The 15,162-nt window shown below is 37.0% G+C and overlaps 1 long non-coding RNA gene across 1 annotated transcript; it reads right to left on the reverse strand.

Annotated features, from left to right (window-relative positions):
- Positions 1-7,612: 7,612 nt before the first annotated feature.
- LOC142224228 (uncharacterized) lies at positions 7,613-8,063 on the reverse strand. The gene is made up of 2 exons (XR_012719080.1): positions 7,873-8,063; positions 7,613-7,808 (listed from the first exon to the last, which is right to left on the reverse strand). It is a non-coding gene; the product is annotated as an uncharacterized LOC142224228 (long non-coding RNA).
- Positions 8,064-15,162: the final 7,099 nt, after the last annotated feature.

Raw genomic sequence — 15,162 nt, forward strand, 5'->3', positions numbered from 1 at the left:
AATCTTAAGGCTGATATGATACGTGAGTTTCGGAGATACCAATCCAATGTAGAGGTGTTGAGACAAATCATGGACAGAAAGCAAGGAAGGGATGAAAAGGCAGCTCAGTTCATCGACAACATATCCAGTCTTAGGAATAAGCTATCGAAGCCGTTACAGGATTTCGAGGTTGTCGATATTATTAGATCAGGCTTAAGGCCAAAGTTGGCTCATATGATATTTGGAGTGCAAATCTATACGGTGGAGCACCTTCGATCTGAGTGCCGAAAGGCCGAGGATTTGCTCGAGAGAGATTTGCAGTCGAGGATTCGGGGTAATCCGACAAGGAATATAAGTGAGATTTATGATGATGAGACAGGTGATCAGGTTGATGAAATTCGATTGAGACAGGGTAGCAAGAAGATTTCGGCGGGTGGGAGTATAAAATGCTGGAATTGTGGCGATACAGGCCACACTTTTAGAAAGTGCACTTCGGTGCAGAGGACACTATTTTGTTACCGTTGTGGGGCACCGGATGTGACTTCCCCACAATGCATTCAATGCCAGCAGGGAAACTCCCAGGGGAACGTGGGCAAGGGGGAGTCACGTTTGAGCCCCAAAATGGATTAAACCCCACCCAATCTTCGATTTGTACTACCGCTCCTGTTATAGATAATTCTATTCGGACTTCTGATGAGACTATACGGTATTCGAGACCCGATATTAGGAGACCATTTCATGTTAGATTAGCAAACTATTTGCAGGTTAGGCAACGTATTTTTAATTCCGAGATTACATCACCGGGGGTTTCAAAGAGGATACTTGGTGCGAGAGAGAGATATAGGAAAAGGCGTTTGCGTAGGCAAGAGATTGCGTCGGCAAGGTTAGCTGGTGCACCTTGTTTTGACCCGCGTCCGTTTCGAGAGGTGTTAGTAAATGGTAAAAAGGTGGTAGCACTATTCGATAGTGGTGCTACGGTAACCGTACTAGGAAAGAACTGCGAATCTTTGGTCAAGGAATTGAATTTACACGTCACGCCGGTCTTCAAGTGCAGCGTTGGTACTGCAAATGGCGAAAGAGCTTCGTGTGTGGGCAAGGTGTCAGTTAGGCTCTCATACGACGATCAGGTTCATACGATGGATGTTTATTTGGTCCCTACATTGGAGAATCATATGTATTGTGGCGTCGATTTCTGGAGATTGTTTTCGGTAGCTCCGAAACTTATCTGTAGTATGTCTTCAGAAATTGCTACGGCCGACGACAATATGCATGCTCTTTCGGAGGGACAGATTAGGGCATTGGAGGAGGCTAAGTCGCATTTTTTGGATTTTGAGACGTGTGGTCTTGGCAAAACTTGGATGGAAGAGCATGTGATAGATACATCAGATGCTATTCCTGTCAAGCAAAGACACTACCCGGTCTCACCCGCAGTGGAGAAATTAATGTATGCGGAGTTGGACAGAATGTTGAGTTTAGGAGTCATTGAGGTCAGCAATAGTCCCTGGAATTCTCCTGTTACTTTGGTTCGCCGAGGGGAGAAGAACAGGCTATGCTTGGACGCTCGTAAACTCAACGAGAAAACGGTAAAGGACGCGTATCCACTCCCATACATTGATGCTTTGCTTGGGAGATTGCAGGATACATATTTCATATCCAGTATCGATCTCAAGGACGCCTTCTGGCAAATCCCACTTTCGGAAGAGAGTAGACCGAAAACCGCTTTCACAGTTCCTGGACGACCACACTATCAATTTACTGTCATGCCGTTTGGCCTGTGTAATGCAGCCCAACGGTTATGCCGGTTAATGGATAAGGTGATCGTGCCGGAACTGAGACAGCGTGTTTTCGTGTATTTGGATGATTTGCTGGTGGTGTCTGCTGATTTCGATACACATATGTATCTGCTGCGCAGAGTCGGGGATTTATTGTCGAATGCAAAACTGACCATAAACCTGAAGAAGTCTCGATTTTGTCAGAAAGAGTTGCGATATCTCGGATACATTGTTGGAGGAGGAAAGCTCAAGGCCGATCATGATAAGATTGATGGCATTATGAGAATTCCAATCCCAAAATGTACCCGGGATGTGCGGCGATTTCTTGGACTTTGTTCATGGTTCCGTCGATTTATCCAAAATTATGCGACTATATCAGCACCTATCACTCGTACCCTTAGGAAGTCAAAACGTTTTGAGTTCGATTCGGAAGCTGTAGACGCTTTCAATAGGATGAAAGCTGCTCTAACCAGCAGTCCGATACTTACTCATCCTGACTTCAGAAGACGCTTTTTCGTGCAATGCGACGCCTCGAATCTCGGTGTGGGCGCGGTGTTATACCAGGTGGACGATGAAGGATTGGAAAGACCAATCGCGTTTCACTCAGCGCAGTTAACAAGCGCGCAGCGTAACTACACCGTTACTGAGCGTGAGTGCTTAGCTGTAGTGAGCGCGATTAAAAAGTTCCGGCCCTTCATCGAACTCATGGAATTCACCGTGGTCACAGATCACAGTGCACTAAAATGGCTGATGAGTCAGAAGGAGTTAAGTGGAAGACTTGCTAGGTGGAGCCTTCAACTTCAGAGCTACGATTTCGATATCGAACACAGGAAAGGTAGCCAAAACGTTGTGGCCGACACTTTGTCTCGTTTGAACTTGGATGAGGTGAATATGTTCGTGGAAGAGAAGCCTCTTATTGATTTGGAGTCTCCAGCTTTCCATGGTGAGGAATACGCGCGACTGAGGGAGCATGTGGTTGCGAATGAGGGCAGACTACCCGATTTGAAGATCGAGGGATCCTTCGTGTATAGGAAGACATTACCATCGGATGGAAATGTGATACACGAAGATTTTTCTTGGAAGCTCTGGGTACCGTCTGAACTTACGACTGGACTAATAGCCAACGCGCATGAGCCGACTATCAGGTCACATTGTGGTATGGGCAAGACAGTAGCAGGTCTTCGGCAGTATTTTTATTGGCCTAAAATGGCGGCCGAGGTCAGGTCGTATATCAACAATTGCGTTTTGTGTAAGGAGGTAAAAGCAACGAATAGGATTTTACGCCCACCTATGGGGGCGGAGACGATAATCCATCGACCGTGGCAGAAAATCTTTATAGATTTTCTGGGACCATTTCCACGGTCCAAATCGGGCAATGCTTTTATCCTCATCGTTTTGGATCATCTTACGAGGTTCGTGTTGTTGAAGCCCTTGCGCAACGCGACGTCGGCATCGGTCGTGAGGTTTTTGGAAGAGGAAGTTTTCCATAAATTTGGGGTGCCCCAAGTGGTACACTCAGATAATGGAAAACAGTTTACCTCTAGTGAATTTTCTGGTTTCCTCAGGAGGTATGGTTGTAAACATATGCGAAATGCGGTATACTCTCCTCAGGCAAATGCGTCCGAGAGAGCTAATCGGTCGGTTATATCCGCCATCCGAGCATATATAGCCGAAGATCAACGCAATTGGGACCAACATTTGTCTGCGGTAGAGTGTTCGTTAAGGTCGACTATGCATACTTCCATAGGGTTCTCACCATATTTCGCACTGTTTGGGGTGAACATGATCACTCACGCCAGTGCATATGATTTAGCAGGAAGGCTCGGAATATTGGAGAGTGGGGATATTGACATTTTGCCCAAGAGCGACGTGATGCAGGCGCTACGGAGTGTGGTGAAGGATAACTTGCATAACGCGTACGAACAGAGTGCCTCCAGATACAATACCCGTACGAGGACAGTCCGATTCCTTCCCGGCCAGGAGATATTGCGCAGAAACTTCGTACTCAGCGATGCATCCAGGAACATAAATGCAAAACTGTGTAAGAAGTTCGTGAAATGCAGGGTTGTGAAACAAACCGGGAGACATCTATACGAAATTGAGGATCTAACTGGCAGAACAATAGGAGTGTATCATGCGAAAGATTTACAACACATGTCACCGGTGAAATAGAGACATTCATTTGCCCGGCTTCGTGACTCAGGGTCGCAGTTCTTCCCCACGTCGGCAGTAGATAGCGGTAACGAATCGACTTCCCGATTCAGTTCACCTTCGTCCGGCTTTCGGCAAACTGATCGGGTTTGTTATGTGGAGTTTTGGTTACGACAAATTGCGTGAATTTATCGGACAATAAATCCATGCTTATCGTAGTGTGAACCCCATATTGGGTTCAGTCTGCTTCCGTATATTAGGATTGCATTTTTGGCGATCTGGCCACCCGGTAATGGAAGCGGGAAGTTTCTTACTTGTTAGTTTGCGAATTCCAATTTACTTTTTGCGTTTTTGCTGGTAAGTGAGGACCATCAATGGAGCCGAAATAATTTAACACGCGAGTAAAAATCGAATGTACAGTTTTTGAGGACTGCACATATAATTACAATTGCTGTCTATACCATCACGCATAAGCCCAGCTTGGAAGCACGGTTTTCACTACCCGTTAAGACTCGCCGACTTGAATTTTGTGAGCATACAAGAAAAGAAACCTCGTTGGACATCTATCGTCCTCCAATTTGCAAAGGCGACGGAATTGTTTTGGTCTGGAGTGCAGATTATTGGCAATCACACCATCTTTTTTGCCAGCCGCGGCACCAAGAATTTTGGCGGAAAATTAACTTTGGCATTCCCCACCCATTGCAAGGAAACCCTTTTGAGCACGTTGTCGTCAACACAACGGTATTCACCCCAACCCCTATTGCAGTGACATAACCGCGTTTGCGGGGGCGATTGCATTACGCGTCAGCCATCAGTACGTTGAATTGTCTACTGGTACATCAACGTTAGCATGAGAACATTTTCACAGTTTAAATACATTTTGAAGTGAGTCGTCTGTTGGTTATTGTGAACGTTTGATCAACCCCAGTTACAAACAAAACATCGACGACTGCGATAACAATTTGCTCAGAAACTACGCTGTCTTCCAGTTCTGCTGTGGGAAGGATATAATCTAAGGTAAACATAATAGTGTGCGCCGAAAAAGAACAGAAAAATAATACTTGGTTTAATTCGATATATATAGCAAGTTTGTTTTATACAAAACTACAGCCCATTTCAACTCTGCATGCGGTATCTGGCCATCGATGTTAAATGAACTCACCATCTAAGAAAGCTGGCCACAACTAGTACAGGCAAAAACCACGTGTCCAACACCCCCAGAAGTTTGCAACAAGTTTGCCCATCAATCACCTTTATTTCGTCGCATGTTTATTCACCACCATCAATCGGGAAGAGGTTAACCTTAACTACACAACTGAATGCTGCTTACTCTCATTAAGGCAATTCCACACAAGCCTGGATACTACTCGCCATCGTCCAGTGTTGTTTCAGCAGAGCAATTTTCCAATCTTGTATTTCGGATTTTCTAACCACCATCATCCTCGCAATTTATCATCCAGGTTAAGTACAGGGCGGGACAGACTGGTTGCCAAAACCTGCATGTATCAGCACGACCGTCGACCGTCAAAAGTGCCGGCCGTGCGAAGTACGTGTATGTGGAGATGACTAGGATGTTTAATCATATTCTATAATATCGTATTTAAATAGTCCCATTATACATATATATTTTCACTATTAGTAATTGTGGTTATATTTACGTATACATATTTTTTCTTAATTCCGACTTTTAAGTGATTGTGGTTACATTTTCTTTGATGAGGCAGACACGTATGATTTTAGAAAAATTCCAAAACAAAACCATAACAGCCCAATAAGATCGATCGATTTTAGGTAGGGTAAATTTTTTTCTCTTTCTTCTACTTTTATAAGTGACTCAACAAGCTTTCGTTCATTTACTAAATTGTGGTTTTCAATATCATTACGTACTTGTCTTGTCAGCTCGTATACCGAATAGGATAGCTTTGACTCTTTTTATATGATTTTGATATAGTATAGTTAATATATAGCTTTAATAACTTAAGTCAATGTTCTAAAAGCTGGTAGTCTTTAAGACAATTCATCTATTTTTCTAAGGATATTATAAGGTCTTAAATACTGAACAGATTTGATGAAAAAAAAAAAAAATTTAAGTTGTATTTATTTGAAACACCCTCTGCGGTTAGTTTGAATATAATCACAGCAAACAATAGAATACGCTTTTAGGCTCTTCTACAGATCTGTTAATAATCTTAAGTCATATTTTCACCTACAGCACACTAGTGTCATCTTTTTTTTATTTACGTATAAACCGACGGAAAGCCGGTATAAGTCCAATATAACTTGCTTGAATCATATGTCATTTGATTTCATAAATATTACTCTCTAAGATAATAATCTGATTATTCTAAATACAACTTTTCATAAACTCAACACAGATTTATTAAAGAACCTTAAGTTTTGTTTTGTTGAAACGTTATCTGAATCTACCCTAAACGTAATCAGAACAAATTATAAAAAAAAAAGAACTACAACACACTTTTAGGCTCTTTCATAAATTTGCGTATTATACAAAGTCATACCTAAGTCTATATTACACTAGTGTTTATATTTTACACGTTAACCGACGGAAAGCCGGTATAAGCTAATATTACTTACTCGAAGAGTGAGCCACCATTCATAAAGATATTAAACCCTAAGGAATTGATTTCTTTAGTGACATTTCGTTTGCTTTGATACTTGCAGCCGATTAAAAGGAAAAGAACAATCCTTAAGCTTATTTCTGCCGTATGCCAAATCTAATTTGGATCTAATATCAACCATTGAGATGTGTAGCAGACTTTGAGGCTCAGGTCGAAATTGTCTCTAGGGAAATCCATTTCGCCTTACGATGCTTAGATAAATGTAATTTCTATTCCAATATTGGATTACCGCAATACGGTCCACTTGTTGAAAATAGCTTTTTTATTAATCTGGATCGTGTCTCACTCTACGGTAGTGCTAAAGAAAACTACGCTATTGTGAATTTCAAATATAAGAAACCCTAATTGTTCGTATGACATATATTTTATTGGATCATATTTATTGCATCTATTATAACTCAATAATACTTTGTCCAATCAATCATCGTATACATTTCTATTTGGATACAATTTCTGTGAATTATCAAGAACTATGCTAAGGTGAATTTATTAATTTCTAATGTTATAAAATAAATGTGTTCGGAATGAATTATATTGGTATAAATATGGCTATGGTCATGATTTCTGAGTGAGCTGAGCGTGAGGTAATGTAGGGCGAGATTTGAACAAAGTCATGGTATTTTTGGGGGCCCTCATTAAGGCATGGAGGTGTCCAAGGGAGTTTGCTTGGAGAGCAACTCATAGGGTGGGATAAATAGGGGATTCACTGCCAACCGAATCCTCGCAAGACATGTCAACAGTCATGAATTGGGATAAATCAAATGAAGCATAGTGAACATAACTAGTGGTACGATTTCAGTTTTTTTTGTTACTGTATGGCACCAAACTCGTGATCGCCAAGGACACCACGATGGCTGAAGCTAAGCCGAGGACCAAATTAGCGTACCACGACCGGCATTCACGGGTTCGAAGTATCGTCAGCAGGTGCTTATAGTTTCTCCCATACGCCACCTACTGACACAAAGTATACCACAACATACATAACACTTCATAATTAGAACTGCTTACCTTCGTTTTTAAATACAATTTTATTTATTTCTATAAGCAATTTTATCTTCAATAAAAGACATGTTTTATTAATATATTGAATATATTTATTAAGAATCAACAGCATCGAATCTCTTTGAAATATTAGTTTATTATTCCACTATTTCCAATTTCCGTGTGATATTATCAACTGTAAAACGCACTTTTTCTTCTTCTTGTACTTTTCACTTTTAATAAGTTGCTGCCTAACGATTTTGTCCTCCTTTTACAATTTCAATACCTACAAATATAAAAAAAATCATAAAACATTTTTGTTGCAAAAGGTTAGCGTCACTGAATATTACCTGATAATTGAAGATTCCAAAATGAGACAAATGAAAGGGTTGTTATTCTGCTGGTGTTTTCTTTCTTTATACACTATCACGAACATTGATAGATTTATTTAAAAAAAACGAAAATTTTTCTCACTAATTTAAAATAACAAATATTTTATATATTTTATTTGTTATTTATCATATTATTTTACCATATTATTTTTTAACAATCTCTCCGTATACCAAAACAACGCGATTCCAACTAAAAAAACAACCGACGCACAAATATATCGATTACACCCACGCGCAAACACATCGATTACGATGACAGGTATCGATTACAGGTAAACAATAGAAATTTAGGAAAATTTCCTATATTCTAACAAGTGTGTTTCCTTAAGTTTTGAAAGGATTGTATACTTCTTAGTACGAATGAACTAAAATATTTTTCTATGCCAAGTGTTGTTCGTATGTATGAAAAATTTTCTATTATAAAGGAAGTCACAATTATCATTTTATAAGAAATTTTACTAATTTTGAGGAAACTTGGTTTTAGTTCGGTTTTTGTTTATTTTTACGAATGCTTTGTTATCGGTGAATAAAATTTTCTTTTTAGGTGGGTATTAAGTTCGAGTTTAGCCGCTAAAAACGTCTTTTTTCACGATTACTTTTCTTTAAAGGTGGGTATTAAGTTCGAGTTTTTTCACTAAAGTGAAAACTAAATCAGTAAGAAAAGGCATAAAATTATACATATTTGTTGCAAATTTTATTATAACTTGATGGGGAATAGCCCAGAGCAAGTTTTCACAAAGTTTGTATTCCTTAAAAAGTATTATTAAAGAAAAGTAATCGTGAAAAAATGGCAATTTTAGCGGCTAAACTCGAACTTAATACTCACCTTAATAATCCATTTTAAGGAATACAAACTTTGTGAACATTTGCTTTGGGCTTTTCCCCATCAAGTTATAATAAAATTTGCAACAAATATGTATAATTTCATGCATTTTTCTTACTGATTTAGTTTTCACTTTAGCTATTTTAGCGGCTAAACTCGAACTTAATACCCACCTTTTCAGTAGTAAATTCTTATAGCCAGCGAAGAAAATAGGATGAGTAAAATTCCATGCCTTATTCTAGTTAATGAACTATTCCTAACTGCTTACAGTTTAGGATTTTTTTACTGAAACGAGTAAATTTTATTATTTTTCACAAAAATTTACCTTAATGGAAATAAAATGGATAAACTATATTGATGACAATTTTTTCCTTTAAGGCCGGTACTATGTTCATTCTTGCGAAAAATTTTTATGGAAACCATTATTTCGCACATAGAAAGCGGCGTTTTTTTAGGTAGCTTGGAGCGCTATTTTACAGGGAGCGATATTGGATTAAGTTGGTGGTTGTTGCTTGTTTTTACAAAATAACATTTTATTTTTCCTTGGGCAATTGATCTGCTATTCCTTTGATCCTTTGTATAGTTTCGGAATAAAAATATGGTCCGTGTTTGATTTATAAACCCGCACAAATATTTTTTAATAAATAAATTATTTCTTAATTCACATTGCAAATGGCGCCGTGCTATAAACGTCAGTTTTTCAACACGAAAAAACAAAGTATCACAAATGGAAAAAATTTCGCAAATTTTTCGCATTTTTTGGTTTTGTATGGAGTTTCAATGCGAAAACCGAACAGAGTACCGGCCTTTAGAGAGTAAACAATCTTGCTGATAGACGCTGCAACATGTAACTTGTAATTCAACATCATTCTTTTATTAATGCAAACATTTTTTGAATTTGGGGGCGCTTCTGAGAATCCCCACTACGTCGAAAACAGTCGTATACGATATCCAAAACTCCTCGGAAAAGCGCCGTCACTATTGAGAAGTTGTACCACGCCAAGTTACTACAAAAAAGTATCGCATGAGTGCAATTATTAGGAGCCCTTCTGGATACATTTAGAAGGACGCCAATAAGAGCCCCTTCAAACAATCAGACCAAGTGCATTTTAAGATAGTTGTAAAAGAATCATTGTGGTCAAGTAAAACACGATTGTTTAGATGTTTATTAATTTTATGAAACATTTATAAATTCTCATAAATATAACATTTATACGACTATCACATCACATTTAACACATTTTTATGCATTAATAAGAGATTGATGTTGAGTTACAAGTTGTAAGTTAAATGTTGTAGCGTCTATCAGCCAGTACTTTTATTCCCAATGGAGGCAGCGTGTCTGGAAAAATATTTGAAAAACTATCACTTTATTCCATTTGGAAAGTCAAAAATTGTTCACCATATACCTTTCACAATTTTAAGCGTAATATCTATATTTTCAGAACTTTCCCAATAAACACAGGATGAGCGTTTTTCAAATGCAACAACTTTTCAGTTTGAGGGTAAATATAATTTTCAACATAAATTCAACTTGACTTGAAATAGCTCATCTTCAATACACCTTCAAATTGCTTGCGAATTACTTCCAATTTGCCAAAATGTTAACGAAATCTTTGAAAAGGTGTTGAAGATAATATGAGAAAACTTTGACAAAACACTACCCTAAAATGCAACGAAAAAACCATGTGGTTTTCAGTACTTATTTGTGCAACGAAGTTCGTGGTCAATTGCAAGAAATAAAAAAAAATTAAAAATTTTAGACAAATAACCAAATAGTTTATTAAAATAGGTAAGTGAAAATAATAAATGAAATAAAACTTTAAGGAAGTCACTAAATGTATATCTCTTTGCAGAAAACTAAAATTATGGATTCTACGTTCTTGAAAACATTAAAAAGCTGACCGATGAAAAAATGGTGGACAATTAACTGGAACTGCTTCAAATAGTTTATAATAATGGTACGTCAATATTAAAAATGAAATCAACACTTTAGAGAAGACACTAAATTTAAATCTCTTTGCAGAAAACTAAAATCTTTGGATGCTACATCTTGCAAACATTAAAAAGCTGACCAATGAAAAATGAGTGGCTTATCGACAAGAAAAAGTTTCCAGAAACATTACAAGTGCAACCAATTAAAATGATTAAAAACAACAAATTGTTGAAATCAGCAACTTCTGGATGAAAATGTGCATCAAATCGTCAGTTTAATTCATATGCTATTATCAGTTTAAAATGGATATTTTGTGAATTCCTTCTGCTGGAAATCAATTCTAACACGCGGTTCAGTACGTTCCTAATTTCAAATTGCCCGCATGTTAATAAATTTTAATGCTGTTTTATGACACCAAAAGGAAGGAAATTGAATTATCAATGCAAAAGTGTTTAAGATATTTAAAGTTTTGTTGTTTGTTTTTATTTTGTTCTTATTTGTTGATACGTTTAATAAGATTATTATTTATCAATTGGTATTGTAGTGTATTATGTAGTGTAGTGCATTATTATATATTTTATTTTGATGAAAATGAATAAATTATACAAAATTCATAGAATTTTGGCTTTGACTTTCAATTTGAAGTGGGGATATCATTCATACAAATTTAGGTTGAAAAGTATTTGCAACGATGTTAATTTTGAATTTGACTCGCATCGAAAATTGTTTGACAAATTATTGAGTAGCGATGCATTTCAATTTGAGGATAACACTTGAGATATTATTGCTAATGTGTTGAATTTCACTGTTGAGGGTAATGTCTGTTTTTTGTTGAGAACGCGATTTTCTCAACAATTTCTCAACTTGAATATTACCCTAATCCTTTGAAAAAATGTTTGAAAAATTGTTGAAATTTAGCATTTTTCAAACGTTTGTGTTTATTGGGTTATTTCGTTTTTATTTAAATAAAATATAACAAGCTGGTTGCGCTTGGCGTTTCACAAAAAATAAAAATAACAGTAGTGATGGCAAAATACTTTCATGTACATTTTGTACTTTTTGATATGCTTCCCCCATCACAGTTCGCGATGGTTGTGGTGACATTTACGAGTCTGTGGTAGCGATGAGGATGAAATGGAACTTTGAAATGCTGGCAGGGATGGTCCGTGTTTGATTTATAAACCCGCACAAATAGTTTTTAATAAATAAATTACTTCTTAATTCACATTGCAAATGGCGCCGTGCTATAAACGTCATTTTTTCAACACGAAAAAACAAAGTATCACAAATGGAAAAAATTTCGCAAATTTTTCGCATTTTTTGGTTTTGTATGGAGTTTCAACGCGAAAACCGAACAGAGTACCGGCCTTTAGAGAGTAAACACTCTTGCTGATAGACGCTGCAACATGTAACTTGCTACTTGTAACTCAACATCATTCTTTTATTAATGCAAAAATATTATGTTAAATGTGTTGTGATAGTCGTATAAATGTCATATTTTTCAGAATTTATAAATGTTTAATCAAATTAATAAACATCTAAACAATCGTCTTTTGCTTGACCACAATGATTCTTTTACAACTATCTTAATAATCACTTTTTCCGATAGCTTGAAGGGGCTCTTATTGGCGTGGTTCTAAATTTATCTAAAAAGGCACCTAATAATTGCACTGATGAGAAACTTTTTTGTAGTAACTTGGCGTGGTACCACTTCTGACGGCGCTTTTCCGACGAGTTTTTGATGTCGTATACGATTGTTTTCAACGTGGTGGGGATTCTCAGTCCCTGCCAACATTTTTTGAATTTGGGGGCGCTTCTGAGAATCCCCACTACGTCGAAAACAGTCGTATACGATATCCAAAACTCCTCGGGAAAGCGCCGTCACTATTGAGAAGTTGTACCACGCCGAGTTACTACAAAAAAGTATCGCATGAGTGCAATTATTAGGTGCCCTTCTGGATACATTTAGAAGGACGCCAATAAGGGACCCTTCAAACAATCAGAGAAAGTGCATTTTAAGATAGTTGTAAAACAATCATTTTGGTGAAGTAAAACACGATTGTTTAGATGTTTATTAATTTTATTAAACATTTATAAATTCTCCTAAATATAACATTTATACGACTATCACATCACATTTAACATATTTTTATGCATTAATAAAAGATTGATGTTGAGTTACAAGTTGCAAATTACATGTTGTAGCGTCTATCAGCTAGTGCTTTTATTCCCAATGGAGGCAGCGTGTCTGGAAAAATATTTGAAAAACTATCACTTTATTCCATTTGGAAAGTCAAAAATTGTTCACCAATAAACCTTTTACAATTTTAAGCGAAATAACTATGTTTTCAGCACTTCATTATCGTTTTTACTTAAATAAATTATAAGAAGCTAGTCCCTGCCAACATTTTTTGAATTTGGGGGCGCTTCTGAGAATCCCCACTACGTCGAAAACAGTCGTCTACGATATCCAAAACTCCTCGGAAAAGCGCCGTCACTATTGAGAAGTTGTACCACGCCAAGTTACTACAAAAAAGTATCGCATGAGTGCAATTATTAGGAGCCCTTCTGGATACATTTAGAAGGACGCCAATAAGAGCCCCTTCAAACAATCAGACCAAGTGCATTTTAAGATAGTTGTAAAAGAATCATTGTGGTCAAGTAAAACACGATTGTTTAGATGTTTATTATTTTATGAAACATTTATAAATTCTCATAAATGTAACATTTATACGACTATCACATCACATTTAACACATTTTTATGCATTAATAAGAGATTGATGTTGAGTTACAAGTTGTAAGTTAAATGTTGTAGCGTCTATCAGCCAGTACTTTTATTCCCAATGGAGGCAGTGTGTCTGGAAAAATATTTGAAAAACTATCACTTTATTCCATTTGGAAAGTCAAAAATTGTTCACCATATACCTTTCACAATTTTAAGCGTAATATCTATGTTTTCAGAACTTTATTTCCGTTATTATTTAAATAAAATATAACAAGCTGGTTCCCTGCCAGCATTTCAAAGTTCCATTTCATCTTCATCGCTACCACAGACTCGTAAATGTCACTACAACCATCCTACTGTGATGGGGGGGCAGCGTATCATAAAGTATAAAATGTACTTCATACATGTATTTTGCCATCACTACTTTTACAAAAGCCATTTTATTTTTTGTGAAACGCCAAGCGCAACCAGCTTGTTATATTTTATTTAAATAAAAACGAAAATAAAGTTCTGAAAACAGATTTTACGCTTAAAATTGTGAAAGGTGTGGTGAACAATTTTTGATTTTCCAAATGGAATAAAGTGATTGTTTTTCAAATATTTTACAGACACGCTGCCTCCATCGGAAAAAAAACACTGGATGATAGACGCTGCAACATGTAACTCGCTACTTGTAACTCTACATCATCATTAATGCAAAAAATTATGTTAAATGTTATATTTTTAAGAATTTGTAAATGATTAATCAAATTAATAAATATCTAAACAAACGTGTTTTACTCGACCACAATGATTCTTTTACCACTATCTTAAAATGTGCTTTTTCTGATTGTTTGGAGGGTCTCTTATTGGCGTCGTTCTAAATTGATCTATAAAGGCACCTAATAATTGCACTCATGCGAAACCTTTTTGTAGTAACTTGGCGTGGTACAACTTCTCAATAGTGACGGCGCTTTTCCGACGAGTTTTTGATATCGTATATGATTGTTTTCGACGTACTGGGGATTCTCAGAAGCGCCCCCAAATTCAAAAAATGTTGGCAGGGTTGCGCTTGGCGTTTCACAAAAAATAAAATGGCTCTTCTAACAGTAGTGATGGCAAAATACTTTCATGTACATTTTACACTTTTTGATATGCTTCCCCCATCACAGTTCGCGATGGTTGTGGTGGCATTTACGAGTCTGTGGTAGCGATGAGGATGAAATGGAACTTTGAAATGCTGGCAGGGGTTGTGCTTGGTGTTTCACAAAATATAAAATGGCTCTTGTAACAATAGTGATGGCAAAATACTTTCATGCGAATAGTGATGGCAAAATACTATCACAGTTGGCGATTGTTGCATTGTCATTTACGAGTCTGTGATAGCGATGAGGATGAAACGGAACTTTGAAACGCTGGCAGGGGTAGTACCGTTCAATTCAAAAAATGTTGGCAGGGTTAAGGCATTATGTTCCATGCGTTTTTATTCGTATATATGTTATACCTAGAATAATTGTTATTCTAATTAATAAACTTCTAAACTATCGTATTTTACTTGACAACAATGGTTCTTTTACAACAATCTTAAAATGCACTTTTTCTAATAGTTTGAAGGGACTCTTATTGGCGTCGTTCTAAATTTAACTAAAAAGGCACCTAATAATTGTACTCATGTAGTAACTTGGCGTGGTACAACATCTCAATAGTGACGGCGCTTTTCCGAAGAGTTTTGGATATCGTTTACGAGTGTTTTCGACGTGGTGGGCATTCTTAAAAGCGCCGT

The sequence above is a fragment of the Haematobia irritans genome, chromosome 2, assembly GCF_050003625.1.
Source record: "Haematobia irritans isolate KBUSLIRL chromosome 2, ASM5000362v1, whole genome shotgun sequence".
NCBI classification, from domain to species: domain Eukaryota; kingdom Metazoa; phylum Arthropoda; class Insecta; order Diptera; family Muscidae; genus Haematobia; species Haematobia irritans.